This window comes from Balaenoptera physalus (assembly GCF_965194825.1).
Source record: "Balaenoptera physalus genome assembly, chromosome: 6".
Lineage (NCBI taxonomy): Eukaryota > Metazoa > Chordata > Mammalia > Artiodactyla > Balaenopteridae > Balaenoptera > Balaenoptera physalus.
In genome coordinates this window covers 123,490,206-123,505,745 of record NC_138885.1, presented here as the reverse complement: position 1 = coordinate 123,505,745, position 15,540 = coordinate 123,490,206, and the positions used below count along the sequence as shown (strand labels likewise).

General features: G+C 39.9%; 1 protein-coding gene across 2 annotated transcripts in view; it reads right to left on the bottom strand.

Annotated features, from left to right (window-relative positions):
* Positions 1-1,364: 1,364 nt before the first annotated feature.
* MOGAT1 (monoacylglycerol O-acyltransferase 1) overlaps positions 1,365-15,540 on the bottom strand; it is a 125,321-nt gene continuing 111,145 nt past the window's right edge. Inside the window, exon 7 of one of the 2 annotated variants that reach the window (XM_082464681.1) lies at positions 1,365-6,298. The gene's annotated coding sequence lies outside the window, so the exon portion shown is untranslated. The remainder of the gene's footprint in view (positions 6,299-15,540) is intronic. The other variant, XM_082464682.1, reaches the window with a different exon arrangement.

The following is a 15,540-nucleotide window of genomic DNA, read 5'->3' as shown; positions in this document are numbered from 1 at the left end:
TTCATAACAGATTAACATCCTCAGAAAGATTTGAAAAGATATCATAGAAAAGAAATAACTACATGTCTTGGAAATTTTAAATGTAACGAGCAAATATTAGTAGAAGGATTGAATGAACGAAACTAAAAAGCGAAGTTTACCTATGAAGGAATGAAAATCCAATTTGCAATAGACTTGAAATGCTATTGAGTCTTTGTATTCAAGGACACATAGGATTCTCTCCCTTTATTTACATCTTTTATATATTTCAATTAAAATTTGTAGTTTTCTTTTTAAAAATTAAATAAAAAGGAGCTTTGAAAAGAAAGCCATTGTCTCATAAAAGAAGGTTTACGTCCATTAACCCCCTATTGAACAACAGCAAATGATATTTGTTAAAATGGAAGAAAAACAAAAAGAAGAAAAATGTCAGCAACAGCAGCTAAACTGTACCCGTGGTCATTTTGGGGACAAGAGAGAATAATTTTATAATATAAACTAATTAATATTCTGGGTCATTACTGAAGATATCAACAGTGACTTTCAAATATTTTGACCACAACCCACAGAAAGAAGTATGTACAACCCACAGCATAAATACACATATGTAGGTATAAACAAAGGTTTCATAGAACAACACTTACATTTATCATGGATTATGAACTCTGATATTTACTATTTCACTATATTTTAATAACTTGTTTTTAAACTAAATGCACTTCCTCCCCCCCCCCACGCATATAGCTCTCAGTTTGAGAAGCGTGACAGTAAGAAACCTTAGTTGAAAGGTACTTGCCCATCCCCTCCAAAATATTTAATTCTTCATCCTACATAGGGCAAGTTCTTGTTCCCTAACTTCTTTAAGGTCTCTGGAACTTCCTATGCACACACCTCTGGTGTATTCTACTATGATCTCTCTGTATCCCTTTTCTCTTGGAGGACAGATAACGCTGGTTTCACACTTTATGCCTGTTAGACTTTGAGGCATACATGGCTTTTTACGTATCTGCAAAGATCATATACTCCAACAACATTCACGTATGATACAAGGAAGCTGGTCTCTGGCTCTTACTCCTCTGCCCTGGGACAGCGAACTGACCTGATTATTAAACCTACCCCTTAGCATAGGGCAGGCTTCCTTCTCCAACTCACGACACAGCTCTCTGTAACCCACCTATACATGTGCTGCTGGAAAGAGGAGACAGTGCAAAGTGTCACAACCCTAACATGAGCTAACTGCTACTTTGGCACCTAGGTATAGGAAGGTGAATGGAATTGCTCATCCATCCCAACAACTACATACAAGCATACATTGGTTATTCCCAGAGAAGATAATGCTGGAAAAAAAAAAGTTAGTGTATGTAGATGGAATGAGGTGTTTTTGGTTTCTTTTTGATTACCTCAGTAATCATGAAGGTGTTTCACTGATATCCTAATTAGAATTAATGAAAACCTAGACCCCCTCAAACTTCTGTGTGTTGCCTAATTCTTCAGGACAAGGCAGTGATGTCCGGGACTGGAGTTGCCTGCTGGAAGTCCATTTGCATGAAGGGCTAGGAGCCTCCTGGGAATGAACTGCTTCTAAGGGACAGTGGAGCCATGCCCAAGAGGCTGGACCCAAGAGCAAAGTCTTCGACCCTGGAGAGGAGAAGAGGGATGTTTCCTAGAATAGCAGGAAGTCCCTTTTTCACATCTGGGTCTGGCACCATCTCCACAGAGACCATCAATCTTACAGAGACAGGGAAGGAGTGTTAGGGTGAGAGGGACCGTAGGTTAAATCCAAAACAGGTATTTCAGCAAAACCTCCATGAGGCAAAGGGGCAACATAGAGCCAGGCAGCTTTAAACCTGAAATATCAGTTTAATTATTTATTGGACCTGTAACTTAGGCAAGCTGCTTTAAACTTCCTATGCCTCAGTTTCCTTACCTGCTAAAAAGGGCTGCTAATTGTATCTACCTCGTTGGACAGGATTAAATGAGATCATGGAAACAAGCATTTAGCATAGTGCCTGGCATGGAAAACCATTCAGTAGATGGTATCTGTCATGATTAAGAACTGTACATACTGTCACAGATATCAAGCCAGTGTTAACACGTGGAGGGAGAGAGGCACCTCTCCATTTTCCAAATGAATATTGATTTGGGGAGCTTTGTCACCTCAAAGGTCCCTGACTGCTACAGGGTATAAGCAAATAGGGTCCAGGGGAAGAGAAGAGGGAAGAAGCAGTTTAGATGTCATTAGAATGTAAGATCCCTGAGGGGGGCTGTCTGATTCAAAACTGTATCTTGGCATTTAGCATGCTACTGTACATAGCATGCCAGGGACTCAGGAAGTGCTTGTTAGATAAATGACAGTGCATAGGTGAGTGAATTAATGGATGGATGACAAGTTTGAGGACCAGCCTTGGCTCTGAGCACACGTGAAAGCCGTCCCACCTACTTGGGGGGGAGGCACTTTGCAGGGAGTTGATGTTGAGTGGCAGCGAATGGGCTAAAAAGCCATGGAAATGTCCACTCACTTATTCATTCATTGAATATCAGTGACATGCTGGGCACTGTGGGTTATTACAGTTAATGTGCTGCATCCACCAGCTGCCAAGATCAGGGGAAATCCCTGGGTTACATAGGGACTTTTCCTAAAGACATGCCTCAATTCATAATATACTGTCATTTTATTTTCCCCCCAATTTTTATTTTCAAAATTTTCAAATCTACAGAAATATTGAAAAAACAGTACAATGAACCCACCTAGATCCATCAATTGTTAATACTTTACCAATTTGCCCAACAGTTAAATTCATAGATAGATAGATAAGCAGATGATAGATAATGTGTTTACATGCACGTACATAAACATACAAACACATATATGTTATATGTATGTATATATGTTATATATGTGTAATATGTAGTAGGTTTTTTGGCTAACCCATTTAAAACTCAGTTTCAGGTATCATGACACTTCAGTGTGCATTTCTTAAGAATAAGTATGTTCTCCTACACGATCACAAAATCATTCAAAGTACCTAAGAAAATTAGCAATGTCACAAAAACAACATCTAATATCCAATCCACATCTGATCCATTTCATCAGTGATGGTAGTGATGATTTGGCATAAGGAACCCCTAATAGGGTGACAGGAGGCCCAGCAGTCTTCTTTACCTTTTTTTAATCCTAATAGGAGATGAATTGGAAGGGAGCAGAGGTTCACAGCATCGATGGGAGGGCTGCAGATCAGACTGGGAGAAGAGTCCGGAAACCTGGGCAGCTCCGGAGAGCCGTGAGGCAGGGCACATAACAGTGTTCTTTTAGCAGAAACAATCTGGAAATCACATTGTTGCTGCCCACCGCCCACAAACACTCATGAATTCAACCAGCTCCTCTTTGCCTTAGTACTTGATATTCAAAATCCCTGATGGAAGCAACCGCTGGCTGAGGTTAGCTCTTGTCCTGAGCAGTGGCTGCGAGGAGGGAGGGGAGGAGAGGATCTGAACATCTGGGGAGATGGGGCACCACTTCTGCCAAGATAAGATACAATGCGAAATTCTCCGAACCTTGCACGGGGGTTGGAGTCTGGTGAGCCAAAAAAGGCAAACATTCGCCACTCTTCCTCCTAGTCTGCTTCCCGCCAGTGTATCCTCCTAGCTTCAATCATTTTCAGTACATCTGGGGCAGCCCCAGGCCCCCGAAAATGCTTTCTTCATATTTGGGTCCACTAGAGTTCCTAACCCTTAGAACCACGATTTGAATTCATAAAGTAATTCAAAGTTTTCTTGAAAAAAAAAAAAAACAACTTGTGCATGAGCATCTACTGGGTGGTGGGCACCACGCTAGGGGCACAGTGGGTGCATAATGAACATTCAGTGAGTACTTGAGAAATGATGTCAGTGCTGAGGACCTCTGCCTAGAGCTCAGAGATAGGATCTGACATGGATGGAGCATTTCCCATGTACCAGGTGCTCTCCTAACCCCTGCAGTTAACCCTCTTAACGACCCTCTGAAGGAAATACTATTTGAGCTCCACTTTCCAGGGAGGAAACCTGCCCACAAGCTAATATGAAGTTGCAGAACAAGAATTCCAGCACAGCTGTCTGACTCCAGAGTCCTTGCGCAAAACCTCTCCACTGTACTGCTGTTTTGTCACCAACCTTCCGCAACTAGCAATGATGGCTGCCTTTGGGCTTCTATTTTTTATCAGCTGCGGGATCAGCCTTGAGGGTTTTGGGAGTGGAAGAATTGTAAACTCTCAGAGCTAGTAGAAAACTCAAAGATCATCCAGTCCTACAACTGGATTTTATACACGTGGAAACTGAGATCCAAAGGGTGCTTCAAAGGTCAGAGTGCTGGCTACTAAGAACATTCCACATGTTCCAAATCCTGCCCCCCTCCCCGGGAAATCAGGTTCTGAAAATGTTCCTTTGTACCAATTATTCAAGTTAAGATGGTTCTCACTAAAATAATTAACTTTGAAAATAAAGTGCAAATGAAGTCACCACTCATAAATGGTCTCATTTCTTTTCTTGGGCAGATCGCTCTTTAGCTGTGACTGACATATTGCCAGCCCCCGTATTTGCTCCTCATGTATGAGCAATAACAGTAATTACAACAACAATGATATTACATTTTTATACACTTCTTCCATCTCATGTGCATAAGCCACCATCAACTCATTAATCATCAGAACACTTCTTTGAGGTAACTTTGGTGGGTAATTTTATTATCCTTTTTATGGACTGAGAAGCTGCAACAAAAGTACAATGACATGCCCAAGGTCAAACATGTTTAGAGATAAAACCCAAGACTCCTAAATCTTTCTTCCAAGCTTGCAAGCATCCATCCTCCGGCTAACTAACATTTGGGACATTTTGGTCACGGAGCATATTTTTATTAGGTTAGCATTTATATACTCTCATAAATATTTTTTGGTAAGACAGTAAGTTATTAGGATTAAAATTTAAACAGTCAATTTATTCTTCTTTGATATGGTTATATCATGTGCTGTTTTAAAAATGTCTTTACATTCTAGCCTCAAGCTCATTTCATTTTTAATTGGGCAGAGAACTTCAGGAACTAATGATATTAGCAAAGATAACTAGGAGTAAGAGGGGAGAGGAAGAGGCAGCTTGATATTTAACAAAAATGTGTTTAAGGGGCTCTGGGCTGGGCCACAGGAAGAATGGCTTCTTCCTGGAACAAGGATCTTCCCCTCCCCCTTCTTCGCTCCCTTCTGTTCTTCCTTTTAGTCACAGAGGGATTCTATGAACTGCTGGAGTTTTTAGTGTGCTGTATTTCAAGAGAAGTGACTCATGGAGGAAAGAGCCTCAGCTGGGCAACTCCCCTAAGTTCCTGGAGCTCAGCGTCTCTGACGATGAGATGACAAGGTTGGTGCGATGATGTCAAGGATCCCTCTGAGTTCAGTCAACCCAAGATTCTTCCTCCTCTTACCTCTTCTGGATATCTGCTTATGTCTTGTGCTTTCAAAGAAAGGCATATTCTATACACGTCAGCAAAGATACTTGGTCTGTATATTTATTTGAATGTTCCATGAAACCAAATCCAATGGCCCATTCTTTATTTTATTTTCCCTTGTTTACCTCTCTCTCTTTGTCTCTCTCTCTTTTGCCTCTTGCTCGAGGAATCCCAGCAGTCTGAGAATCCAACAACCTTCAAAACTCTTCTCAGACGTCTAAATTGTACCAGATTGTACTAAATATTTTCAAATAGGATTTTTACATGAAATAACAGAGAGTCAAAATAGACCAGTTTCCACCAGGCTTATTGTCATCAACTTTGCCGTGTTCCAGATTCAGTTTCCCTCCAAGGATATTCTCACAAATGCCACAATCAAATTTCCTACTCTTGAATCAGGATTAACTGCCTCACTCACGTAAGCACTTTTTAGTGATTCTCTAATAGCAGTATAGTAATGGATTTTTTTTTCGCCAAAGAGAATTGTAGCTAGCAATATCCTCATAACGAATCCAGGATACAAAATTATGAATGGATTAACCAAAATTTCATGCATTTGAATAGTTCTAGTGTTACTGAGTCCAAGCTTGTATTGCTCACTTCATGAAAGGCCAACAAATTGAGAGATGAGGCGTTGGGGCAAAGGATAGCAACTTTATTCAGAAAGCCAGCAGATGGAGAAGATGGTGGACTACTGTCCTAAAGAACCATCTTAATCGGAGTTAGAATTCAGGCTTCTTTTGTACTAAAAGGGGAGGGGGTGTGGCTGGTTGTTGCAGACTTCTTGGTGCTGGAATCCTTTGGTCTTGCAGCTGTCCAGGTAGGTCTGGTCACAATGTTTCTATAAACCTCCAATAAGAGAAATGTTAGTCTCTGTTCTTCAACTTTTTTTTTATACATCTTTATTGGAGTATAATTGCTTCAAGATGCAGTGTTAGTTTCTGTGGTACCACAAAGTGAATCAGCTATATGCATACATATATCCCCATATCCCCTCCCTCTTGAGCCTCCCTCCCACCCTCCCTATCCCACCCTCCCTATCCCGCCCCTCTAGGCCGGTGCAAAGCACCGAGCTGATCTCCCTGTGCTATGCGGCTGCTTCCCACTAGCTATCTATTTTACATTTGGTAGTGTATAGATGTCGATGCTCCTCTCACTTTGCCCCAGCTTCCCCTCCCCACCTCCCATGTCCTCAAGTCCATTCTCTATGCCTGCATCTTTATTCCTGCCCTGCCACTAGGTTTGTCAGTACCTTTTTTTTAGATTCCATATATATGTGTTAGCATACAGTATTTGTTTTTCTCTTTCTGACTTACTTCACTCTATCAAACTACCAATGGCATTCTTCACAGAATTAGAACAAAAAATTTTACAATTTGTATGGAAATGCAAAAGACCCCGAATAGCCAAAGCAATCTTGAGAAAGAAAAACGGAGCTGGAAGAATCAGGCTCCCTGACTTCAGATTATACTACAAAGCTACAGTAATCAAGACAGTATGGTACTGGCACAAGAACAGAAATATAGATCAGGATAGAAAGCCCAGAGATAAACCCATGCACATATGGTCACCTAATTTACGACAAAGGAGGCAAGAACATACAATGGAGAAAAGACAGCCTCTTCAATAAGTGGTCCTGTTCTGCAACTTTTTATCTCTATATGAATGGAAAAGTGTTATACCTTTAAAGGTCAGAGTCTTGAGAATGGACTATCGTGTATATTTCAGGCTACAGGCAATATTTTTTTTTACAAAGGTGCAGAGCCCGCATGACTAAGCACAGGCAACAGAGCATAAGGGTTAAAGCTAAAGGAATAGATCCAATATGGAGTCAGGTTTGTTTTCTGTTACTCTAGGAGCAGATGTTGTCTGGATTGCTCTAAGTAGTTTGTCTGGGGTACAAAAATATTCCATGTAGGCTGTTAATTATGCCTAATTTTTGCTGTTTCTCTACTCCCTCACTAAGTTGGCTAGCATTTCTGGGTTCCTCTCAAGTGACCTTTTGAAGGATTATTGTGAAACTGCAGACTTTTATGTGGACAATCTTCATGGAACACAGTTCATGTTCTAAATCCGCCTAACACAGTACCTTAGGTGTGTTAACAGAATTAATGTTAAAACAATGTTCACTTCAGTAAACCTTAATTACTTTATTTTTCTTATTATTAAATAGTAATAACCACATAGATCATTCCTTGTTAGTTCTGCACTTTTTTTTCCATTCTGGTGTATTTAAAACCGATTTTAAATCTTTCAACTGTGATGTTTTTGCTGAATTTTGCAAGGGACTTAATTCCTTAGGAATCAATAAAATATATTAACCAGGTTTGTGTTTTGTGTAAGTCAGGGGCCAGAACCGAAAAGGCTTAGGCTTCATTCTTTAATCTATTTTAGGGTCACATTACCTAGCATGGAGAGCCAACCGTCTCCCATGCAGCGTCCCAGCTGGGGAATTGCCCTCAGTCCCACCCAGGGACAGTTTAGATTAGAAAATGAAAAAGAATCACATTTCCCATCAAAAGGACAGGGAGAAATCTGTTTATGGAAGGCAGTGCACTTTTGAGTCAGACAAACTGGTTCTTTGTTCAAAAACGCCAAGATGAAGTGTGCTTCTAAAACAGTGGGTCAAGTTAGTTCCTGGAACTGAAAGAATACACCAGTGTCACATTTTAAAAATTTTGTTACTGGACTTCCCTGGTGGCCCAGTGGTTAAGACTCTGAGCTTCCACAACAGGGGGCATGAGTTCAATCCCTGGTAGGGGAACTAAGATTCCACATGCTGCATAGTGTGGCCCCGACCCAAAAAAAGAAAAAAAAATTGCCTTACTAAATCAAGGGGAAAGGTAGTGCAGACTTCTTCATACACTGTCTTAGATTCTGTTTCTCCCTGGTTTAGAGTAGGTGTTGTTACAGTGGAAAATAGCCCAGCAACTTCCACCCCCTCTGTTTTTCTTTCAATGTAAATAAGACAAGGGCGGTTCTGGCAGCCCCATGAGGCAGGCAGGCAGAGCGCAGGAGAGCTCCCGTTAATGTTATAAAGGCAGGTGTCTGAGCCAAACACCTCTTACGACAAGATTACTACACAAACCAGGTGGGACCTGTTTTTCTAGTCGTGACAGAGCTAGTTGGAATTTCATTTCAGTTTACTAACCTATTGTACCCATTGATTTATTGCATGGAAAATGACACTTTTTAATCTTTAACACTACTTTTATTCAAAGCAGTTTCATATGAACGTATGTTATTCTCACCGGTGCTATTATCCCTTAACTTTTTTTTTTATTATAAATATTATGCATACCAAATCGAGATTATCGTGAAATAATTTAGAGAGATACAAAGAAGAAAATAAAAATGGCATCTACTACTCTCAAATAGAAATAACCACCCCTGAATTCTTTTTTCTAATTTATTTAATCCCTTGGGTTTCCTATATATATTTCAGCTTCAAAACGCCCCTTTGAAGTAAGTAGATCAGTTTTGCTGATGAGAAAACTGGAGGCACAATGAACTTCCATGACCTGTTCAGAGGTTCACAAAATGTTAGCGTCAGACCCCAAGCTGACCCCACGTGTGGCTCCGCCCCACCTAAGTGCTCTGTGTCACAGGTCAGCTCAACTACTCTATTGCTTCACCAGCTAGTGTGCTGTTCCTCAACTGTAGGGGCGAAGTTTGTTTCTAAGTGATTACAGTTAGTCATTCCTCATTATTCAGATCTCCTACTTGCAAATTTGCCTACTGGCTAAAATTTATTGTAACCCCCAAATCAATACCCCCCGTGCTCGCGCTGCTAGTGGATGTGCTCAGAGCAGAGAAGATCTGTCACCCTTTGTACACTGTTCTCAACTGAAGTCAAACAAGGTGACGCGCTACTTTCTTGTGTCAGCTCTCAGACCGGTAACAAGTGTCCTTTTAGTGGTCTATTTAGTGCCACGTCTTTTGCATTTTTGTGCTTTTGTTGGTGATTTTGCTGTTTAAGATGGCCCCCAAGTGTAGTGCCAGAGAGATATCCAGTGTTCCTGAACACGTGTTAAATATACTTCCTCCAGGCATGAGTTAGTGTTGCTGGCTGTGAGTTCACACATAAAACAAGGTTATGTATTGATTGGTATGCCCAGAGAGTCATAGGAACCTAACCGTGTATTACACCTAGGTGCATTGCTTCAGTATTTGCTAATTTAATGTTTGCAGTGACTTTATAGAACTACCACAAATAAGTAGAATCAATGTATTATTATTGTGGCTGTCATTGTGGTTGTTATTCCTAATAATAAATGGTGTGGCTTCTCAGAGAATTCACGCTTACTTTTGAGACTTATCAAAGAGGGTTTGACCTTTAGTTTATACTTCTTCCTGCTGCAGATGCTGGGGGTGGTACCCTCAAGAGCACTTCTGGCCCCTGCTAGCAATTATTCATTGTTCCAAATCCAGCTCTCTTGTGTCATGCCTGGTTCTCTGAAAGCATCAGGACAGTCCATTTACAAGTTAGGACAGCCTTGCTTCTGGTTTTGCCTTGAAAACATTAATGTCAGGGTCCTGAGGGCCTGCCCGGTAACCCTACCTTCACCATTGCTCCTTTCAGGACTTCTAGGGTCACCCACTGAGAATCTCTGCTGTCCTGTTCCGATACCCTAGAGTGCCTTAGGCAGATATGAAGCTTAAACCTCAAGGACTAGCAGTGTACTTTGAGAGACAAATGTTTACCTCTCTTTAATGACTCGCTGCCTAGAAAATATGCATATAACTTGTGTAAAAGTCTCTGAATTTCAGTCCCTTAAGCATAAATAAATCAGAACATATATGGACTTCCTTACTCTTTAAAGAAACCTTAGTTTCAAATGGAAAAACTCCCTTGAAACAATGTCTAATGAAAGGGAGAGAATATTCAGAGAAACTGCTTTCCCCCCGCCCCTAGGAAATACTAGAGCTTATATTTTCTGAGAAATTCCAAATGGGACTGGTGACAGGCATCAAACGTATAATAAAGCAATTCAGTTGGTCATAAATAGATGTTTTGTTTTCATTTCATGTGAATTATAGTTTCATAATAAGGATAGTCATGTTGCCAACCGAAGTAATCATCATTGTTGAAAGAGAATTTTTTATTCAATTAATCAAAAAAAAGATCAAACTAATTTGGAAATAAATTATAGTCCTCTTGTGACATATGTTAAGAAGACAATTATTTATGCTTAAAAATATACACCTTTATTATAATCATCAGTACTATAATGACCAGATCTCTGTCACAAAATGCAAAAATCAAACACTTGCAGGAAATCAAGTTATCATAGCTGACAGGCTGTAACCACCACTCTGATGAAGCCAAGAAAATGTAGTTCAAACAAGGATATCATAAGATTTGTCAACGTATATGGATCTCAATCTCAATCATATTCAGAAAAATGCACATGAAAACCACACAGTCTGAGATGCTTTTTAAGAAACAAACAAACAAAAACCCACCAGGCTGGCAAAAATTCAAGAGTTTGACAGCATGCTCTGCTGGTAAGGCTGTGAGGAATTGGCTGATGGGACCTAATACATGGCTGGTGGGAGTACAATAGAGCGAGTTGGCAACATCTAGCAAAATTACAGTTGTGTTGACTATCTGCTCCAGAAAGCTCAGTTCTGGGAATGGGTAATACATATGTGCCAGCACACAGAGAAAATGACGGGTGTTCAAGGTTACTCACTGCAGCAATGCTTGAAAGAGCAAAGATATGCATCTAATAAGGGAATGATTAAACAGATCATGGTACCTCTGCACAATAAAGCACTATGCAGCTTAAAAAAAGCAGTGCTACTACCTGGATGAACCTTGAAAACATTACATTTCGTGAAAGAAGCCAGTCACAAAAGACCATACGTTGTATGATTCCAATTGTATGAAATGTCCAGAATAGACATGTATAGAGACAGAAAGTAGATTACTGGTTGCCTTTGACAAGGAAACAGAGCAGGAAGGTTGGTGGGTTACAGCTAAAGGGTACAGGGTTAATTTGTAGGTAATAAAAATGTTGTAAAATTGATTGTGATGACGGATTCACAGTTCTGTGTATATATTAAAAACTATTGAATTGTGCACTTCAGATGGGTGAATTGTGTGATCTGTGAATTATATCTCAATAAACTGCTTTAAAAATGAATAAGAATGTTCCCTTTATATTGGTACAGAAAGCTCTCTAAGATATATTAAATAAAAGAGCAAAGTGCAGAGCAGTCAACTCATACAATATTTTGGGTAGGAAAAGGGGGAAATAAAAATGTGTCCTGTTTGCTTGTACATAAAGAAACACTGGGCAGTTAGACATGAAATTAATTCAAATTCTCACCTGGAAGAGGAGTGATAGGGAAGGTTTAGACCAAGCCAAAGTGTCCATGTATTTGTCATTGAACTTCTTGGCTGTGGATATTAATTTGATAAGATTTGTTGAGCCAACATACACATGCAGCACCATATTTTAATTTGGGGGCAATATTTTTAATTATGCAGATACATAGCACTTTATTTTTCCTAGGCAGCCAGCTTTATCAAACTACCCTAATATGTGCCTGTTTGTTCTAATAGGAAGTCTGTTTGCATCTGGGCTCATCAACATGGTGGTAAAAGTTACAGCCAGGAATATACAAAGACATGTGCGGGGCGTGAATGAATTGATGCGCTGGATTCACTGAGCACGTGTTCCTGAGCTCCAGAGAGGGTGGCCCTCAGCCTCCATTCTATTTCCTGGACCTGTGTGCAAGGAAGCCCCTCACAACAGCACGGTGAGGGCGCCAGCACCCACAGATTGTCATCCACGCGTCTGCTGATGTGACCAGGAATGGGGATGAGGGCAAGTGGCATAGGGGACGCATTCACCTGCAGACGGTGCTTGGAAGGTGAAGCAGCAGCTGCTGAGTCAGCCTTGTGCCACACTTACAAAAGGAAGTCATAATTCACAGATTTCAAAATATTTATACAATTTCAGCTCCTTCAGCCGATGCTAATCCATCTCCACAATGGAGACAGATTAAAATCTGGCCCTGCCCCCTGGCGTGTCTATAGCTGGTAGGAGGCATGGCATTGCCTTAGACGAACCAGCCAGAGAGGGCAATTCCCTAGTGAAGTGGTTCTTAAACAATCGCCCAGGATTTATTTTTTGGTGTGTGTTTCTCTATATTTTCCTTTGGATTCTCTGTCTTTAAAACACTAACTTCAAATGTCAATGCATGTCATTCCTCTTAGGCCACAACTCAGCAAATTGTCCAATTATTCCACCATATTAAGATCACAGAAAAACAAATTCAAAAGAAATGATTCTAATATAAATGGTGGTAAAGGACTGACAGGAAGTGTGTTCTTTCCTGAGACAAATTGTTAGTAGTAATAACATCCTTTATATTTTAAAAGATACATCATAAGTGTCAGAAAATTAAATATATAAAATCAACCCTCATATAAAAGTCACTTGTACCCTGTTTAATTCCAGTAGGGAGGGAAAGGCAGCCCTAAAACAAAGACATTGTTGTCATTTTTAATTTATTCATTCTGTTTTATCCAAACTATACCACACATGGTCTGAGAAAAATGCACCATTCTTAGATTAGGGAATATTAGCATTAATTCTGCCTTTATGTCTTTCATGTTACTGTGTCCAAAACATTTTCCTGCTGATATTCACCCCAAATGTCATAATATGTCCCATAATCTGAATCTTGCAAAATCATTTAGGGTGATACATTTATTCCAGACAAAATTGGCATGGAAAATATTAAATTTAAAAAGAACATTGCAAAAACAGTATGTATGTTATTTTTTTAAAATATGATTTTTGTTATGTTTAAAAAAAAGACTAGAAGGGAGATATATATCAAAATCTTAACAGTGATTACCTTTGGGGGAGTAAGAATAATCTAGCTTTTTATTTCAGTTATCTGCATTTTATGGTTAGCGTAATTTTTTCTATCATCCTAGGAAATAATATAGGTATTCTGTTTTAGAAAACAGATAAGAAATCTTATAAAGGAAAAAAAAAAGTAGGCTGAGAGATATACATATCTAGCAAATCAGAAGACAGCCTTGAGGGAATTCCCTGGTGGTCCAGTGGTTAAGACTTCGCCTTCCAACGCAGAGGGTGCGGGTTCGATCCCTGGTCTCGCGGCCAAAAAACCAAAACATAAAACAGAAGCAATATTGTAACAAATTCAATAAAGACTTTAAAAAATGGTCCATGTCAAAAAAATCTTTAAAAAAAAAGAAGACAGCCTTGAGAAGAAGTCATGATTTCTAATACAAATGGTCTTAATACAAAACTGAATTTCCCTTTCTATTCCTCTACGTCAAAATGGGTAGTCACGCATGAATAAATTACACAGTTACGTGTGGCACACTGATGACTGATTTCTGGTCGTTCTTTCTTAAGAGTGGTCTCAAGAAATCAATTTACTTGCATTCTGACATACGACAAAGACAACTGACAGTTGGGCAATTCTTAAAATAAAAACAAACACAAATATCTGAGAACATTTCTCAGAATTCTTTTCTTCACGTTGCACCATGCAAAAAAGTTTCTTAATGTTTTAAATTTCCTAGTTGCATATTAAAATCTTTGTATTTTGTATTCCAGACTACCAACATTCCATTGGAAATAGCTAATTATTAGGTAAAAGAAAACAGAATTTATCCAAAGGTCATTTTTTTCACGACGGTAACCCCAGTTTTGTCTCCCTGGTTAATGTACTTATTCTTCAGTAACCTCCTAGCATCCTAGAAGAATAATTTCTAAAAGAAAGAAATTTCTATGGCTTAAGGGAAAAATGTTCACTAAAATTTTTTGGAGTGGCTGTGATTTAAATGCAGCGAGAATATGTGTCTAATTACTTATGTTTGGCCTAAGAAACAACAATGCCACATTTTTCCTTCGAAGTAGTCCATCCACAGACTCTCAGATCCAGTGCTTTTTCCTGAAACTGCTGGGACACGGCCACTGAGTTGGATCCATGTGCCCAGCCTTCAACTCAAAGGCCGGGAGGCAGGCGAGGGAGTCATCACTTATGTTTCTGGATCCCAAGCACTGCTATGGGAGAAGCTCTGCACTGGAGAGAAGGGGCCTTGTGTACATCGGGACTGACTCACCACTTTATTCGCATTCACTGGAGCACATGTAAGAGAAGCCCAAGGAGGAGTTTTGGAGGGGACAGGTACCAACCCTACTCCCACCCCCCAACTGCTACCAATGACATCTTCACTACTGCCTTTAATGGCATTTAACTTCACTCCTGCTAAATCAAAGACTTTAAGAGCACACACACTGTGCCTTATAGTCCTTGGTATTCCCCTAAAGAGCTTGCTGAGTACACGACCGTCACATAGCAAGGGTACAATGAATGTTTGTCTATATGATTTACCTTCTTTCAGGAAGATAAAAGCCACATGCCAAGCACGATTAGCTGATTGTGTGAGGCAAGGGGCAGAGTCATGCAGATAAGTCTAAACAGACTTAGATCCCAGTCCTGTTGGATCTGGCTGTCTGTGCACTGAATTGCACTTGACCTTCTCTCTGCTCCTCTTTCAACACCTGCACCACCCCCTCCCCCCCCACCACCATCTCACCAGGACTGAGAAGAGTACAAGGCCGAATTGCCAGGTTAGATCCATTATAACCAGCTTATTGTACCCTTCAAGATATAACATTTAAGAAAATACTATTTCTCTTTAAATAAACTTTTTAACCCTTCCTTGAGTGATGAAAATCATGAATTTCTCTTGGTTAAACAGCAAAAACCTTCAAGAAAGTAATCACAAAATTGCCTGCAAGTAATAACCTGTAACCAATAAGAAATGTCCTCCCTATTAAAAATGCAATCACCTGGTAGAGCAATATGAATTCCAAAGTTATGCTTGCATGGTGAGGCAATAAAATGAAGTAACATTTTAATAAGTCAATCCTTAAATCACTTTAAGGTATAGCAGTGTGATGATCTGAATTTAGAAATGGGAAACCCCGGAAAGTGCAGCAGGGAAGAAGGTTTCTATAGATGGAGTTTTGCCGACAACTTCAAGAAAGACCTACTCAGAGATGTACTGACCACATGCATAGCTTTCATTT